Source organism: Camelina sativa, unplaced genomic scaffold (assembly GCF_000633955.1).
Source record: "Camelina sativa cultivar DH55 unplaced genomic scaffold, Cs unpScaffold00430, whole genome shotgun sequence".
NCBI classification, from domain to species: Eukaryota; Viridiplantae; Streptophyta; class Magnoliopsida; order Brassicales; family Brassicaceae; genus Camelina; species Camelina sativa.
In genome coordinates, this window is record NW_010921700.1 from 164,408 (window position 1) to 169,392 (window position 4,985).

General features: G+C 28.8%; 1 pseudogene; it reads right to left on the bottom strand.

Annotated features, from left to right (window-relative positions):
• Positions 1–335: 335 nt before the first annotated feature.
• On the bottom strand, positions 336–2,927 carry LOC104773047 (annotated as a pseudogene).
• Positions 2,928–4,985: the final 2,058 nt, after the last annotated feature.

The following is a 4,985-nucleotide window of genomic DNA, read 5'->3' on the forward strand; positions in this document are numbered from 1 at the left end:
GGGAGTTTCATATTAAGTGTCATTTTGTTTGTTCCCAACATATAAAAACGAACTCAAACCATTTATTTAATTTGGAAGGGGAGTTTCATATTAAGTGTCATTTTAGACTGTAAATTTTGTTTCAAAATAAGTGTCATTTTATATTTCCAATGTAGATGTTTTGTAAATTTTCCAATTTTATCCCTACTAATTTAATGTATTGACCAATAGAAAAAATTGTATAATATATTAATAAAGGGTAAGATAGAAAATTTAATGATTTTCTTAATATGTGTGAAAAATCCTAGAATGACACTTAATATGAAACGGAGGGAGTACATAACAGAGACATTATGAGCACAATACATAACATATTAATTAGGCTTTGTTGTCCAATTATTACCAAGGAATTATTACCAAGGATCATTATTATCTTATTATTATTATCTCCTCAATTATTGGCAGCAGCATACTAAGGTCCATCACTTCCTAGTCAACGAAACAAAGAAACTAACTGTTGGTTTGTTGCGCAAACTATTGTAACGTCCCCATAAACGATATGTATACTTCTCAAACAGCTGATCGATAATGGCATCTCCAAAATGAGCAACAAGCATCGGTTCGATGATGGATCTTACCATGTTAGCCCTCTTTTTAACGAGCTCAAATCCACGTGATTGGTCCTCATCTTCATCTTTCACTTCACTATGACCAGTTTTGGATGAGAAGAGAAGTCCAAATATTGTCTCAAAATTGTTGATCTCGAATGAGCCCTCATTTTCGATAACTTCCTTCACCTCGCTTTCATCAGGATTGTAGAACGGAAAGTTGAAAGATTCCACATCTGATTCCTTCACAACTCCCTGCACACTCCAATTTTTCATCAAGAAGCATATTATAACTACGATCAGGCCTTTAAACTAACCATGAAATATGGTGCATTCACCCAAAAATCTTTGCTTTAGAAAAAAAATAAAAAAATAAAAAGCTAAGTTGACATGTATAAAATTTTCATGCCCATAATTATACAACGTTAACTAAATTAATCTATACTAGTATTTTTGCAGCAGTTTTTGCTCAAAAATATTTTTTGGAAAGTTTTTACATTTAATGAATTGACTTTAATATTAGTTACCAAAACTTCAAAATTAATTCTAGGTAAGATTTAGAAAATAAGGAAATCTTTCTACATCATTCAAACATAAAATATGATTTCCTTACATTTTTATAATAAAAATTTATTTGAATTTTAAATTTAAATTATCTTGAATTATTCTATAATACATTTAGTTAATAAAAATTGTGATTTTTTTCTGCATATGATGTATTACAAAATTTTTTTAAAAAACATATATTACTCAATAGATGAATAAAAAATACGGGTACAATATCCCATATCGTCTAAAAAAAATTGGGCAATGGTTTAGAGTCATATTATAAAAGAGAACAAAATGATTTCGAATACAAATGAGTAGAAAGCTTGATTTATCAGACATTCAAACATTAAAAACTTTTCTTTGGTTTATTCCGGTTCTTTATTTTAAATATTTTAAAAAGATTAAATATGATAAATATTATACCGTAGATACACAATAAATATTAAAAATTAAGATAACATAGTGTGAGTTAAAATATCTCGGGACAGGGTGATATAGCAGGACGGGTTTTATCGATATTTATATAGATTAAAAAATATCATTAATTCGATGTTACACGGATAAAACATCATTTCATTATTTTGTTAACACTGTTGGTATCAGAAAATAGATATACCTAATTAAATTGATTAAATAAATATTATGTAAAAAAAATATATTGTGATATTATATGGTTTATTTAACAATTATTATATAATTATAACATATTTAACCAATAAATACAATTTATAATTTAAATATTTTAGTTATAAATAATTTTGTTCCGCGGTGTATCGCGGGTCCTAATCTAGTTTTTCTTATAATATTGACTAATTTTAGTCGTGATGAGTGATGACTTAAATTTTGTAATTAATATAACAAAAAAAAATAGAAAGAGATTTAAGAAGTGTAATTATAGTGAGTACCTCAGACACCAAATCGAGGAGAGAATCAGATACCAACGACCAATCTTTGAAACAGTTCTCGGATAAAGGGTCCGAAATTTTTCTACCCGCCAAAGTGAGAACCATACGTGCATTAGGCATTGTCTCTTCCGCACGCATTCTTAGAAACATTGAGAAATCATTCTTGAACTGATTCAAATAACTCTCGTACAAACTTGGAAGGCATGGACTTTTTAGATACACGTTCGCCTTATTTTCCTCAAGCCCATCAGGAACTTTAGAAAGCCAATGAAGACTAAAAGATGAATGGACTAAATGAAGAGTCTTGCTCGGGAAAAGCTTTTTATAGAATGAGCCTGGGATTCCTGACACGAAGCACTTTCCTTGAACATTCTTCTTCAGCTTATCGTGGAAGGAAGGGACCAACTTGAAATTTGCATTGAAGTCGTTGTCCGGAAGATCGTTCAGACAACATTCGATCTCTGGTGGGTTTTGACCTTTTTGCTGGTATGTAGCTATGATTGTGTTAACGATTTCGGACATAACCAAGAACGTGTTTTCTCCAGAAGAACATCCCAAGTCAGCTACTTTGATGTACGTTTTTCACCACCACGGGTTTTGCATCAGAAGCAATACCTTTCTAAAAAGTTAAAAGGTGAAATCTAATTATATATTCTTTTCAAAAGCATGAATTAACAAAATAAAGAAACAAAAAATAAACATTTGATGCCAGAAAAAAGAGAGACAAAACGGAGTTGTTATTCAAATCATCTAACAAGAACCTAGAATTATTTGCCAAAGTTTAAATATGGTTCATATGTTAAAAAGAAGTACTTACCTGCACCTCAGAATTATTTGCATAACTGTGTTCTCCATCTCCACCCTTCATGCTAACAACACCCATGTCGAGTACTTCTTAATGTGATTAGATGCTGAAAATGGACACAAGGGGTACAAATATATATATAAACACAAAGGGGTGCAAAGTAAGACCTTCAGGAAGACATGAATTATTGAAGAAGACATCATGGTAATCGTTGAATAAACAAAATATTGTACGGGTCTGGTTTTTCTATATTTTATGTGTGCAGTATCCCATGTGTTTTTTGTTTGATAATTATTTTCTTTATCTTACTGTCAAATAGAATATGTAGTAGGTGTTATGAATATTCTATATTGTATGGATGCCCATTATCGACTCATTAGTAGATCTGGTGTATAACCTAAACCCTAATATTGTATCATTATATATGTTATATCTTATGGGATAGATAATTATACAAGAGAACAATTCCCTAAACCTCTTGTTATAACACGTTATCAGCACGATAACCAAACTAATGAATCCTCCATGACCAAACAAATATATATATATATATATATATATATATATATATATATATATATAATGTAACATTTTCGAATTGATAAGACCGATCTTAACCTCAATTCCTATGATGCGTGGTGACCTGATATAGTGAAATTAAAATTTAATGGGAATTGACCGTTAACTACTAGCTTGACTGAAAAGCACATGGACATTAGGGTACAAATATGTATAAGGGTAAATTTCATGTTATATCCACCTCTAATGTTTTTTTTCCAGATTTTGGTAAAGTCAACAGTACATCACTCTGGTTGACTAGAGTTAAGAAAAAAAAAACTATTAAATAAAATAATAATAATAATAATAATAATAATAATACTAATAATAATAATAATAATAATAATAATAATAATAATAAGAATGTTAAAAGGAGTTAAAAGTAGTTTATTTTCCATGCATCTTTCTTTTTGTTTTCACATTTTTTTATTTTCATTTAAAAAAAAAAGATTTTATTTTTGTAATTTTGATTATAATTTATATTTTCAATCTTTTAAGATTCATTTTCCTATTCTACTTTAAATCATGTTTTCTGAGACGATTTCGAATTAACACTATTAAGTAAGTATGTGTACGTTCACACTAGGTTTGAACCCGCGGTACACCACGGGTAATTTTTTTTATTGTATTTTGATTTTCATTTTTTTTTGGGAACACCATATTGTGTTTTAATATATTTTCTTATTTTTATTGTATTTTTATTTATTTTTATTGTATAGTGCTGTTTCTTCTTTGTAGGTCGGTATATTTTGTAGTTCGTATAGTAAATAAGGATATAATCTATAACCTAATTAATTCCAAAAGAAATATACAGTATATAAAATAAGTTCATAGTTTTAGTATTGGTTTAATAATTCAAACCAGTCATGCTAGCTTCGCCCTACAGCGGATTTAAGAAATTTAACCCCAGAAAACCATCCTAGTGTAATATATAGTATGTCTGCATCTGCTCTACTTATGTAAAATCTTAATGTTATTTGTAAAAAAAATACAAAATACATGACCCACTTTAAAAAGAAGCATATATTTTGATCTATATCCGATTAAAGATAAGATCTAAAATAAAATAAACAACATGTTTAAGAAAAATAGAAAAAAGTATATTAAGGTTTAAAATTTCTTTAAATGTATGATTTTTGACTATTATTTCAACACTTATACATATTTTTAGTTTAAGATTAAATAATTATACGTATTATTTAACAATAATACTTGTAATTTAATTTGGTATCATACTTGTAAGTTTAATTTAAAAGATAAAACGATTAAATATGATCCAGCTACAGAAAGCAATTTTTCTATATCAGTTACATAGTCATATAATTTGTATGATTATAATAAAATTTATTATATTTTGAGTTGGGGCAAAACATAAATCAGCCGAACAAAGACATAAATAATTGTTCCTTTGTCTCTTTCCTCCTCCACCTCCTCTGTTCCTCGGTTCCTCCTCCGTGAGGACCGTGACCTTCAAAATTGGTCCCTTACCAATCTTTTTTCGTTTCTACACCCAGGCCGTTTCTTACCACCTACTTCAACTGGATCAACCAATCACGTTTTCTTCACCAAATCCTGTAATTA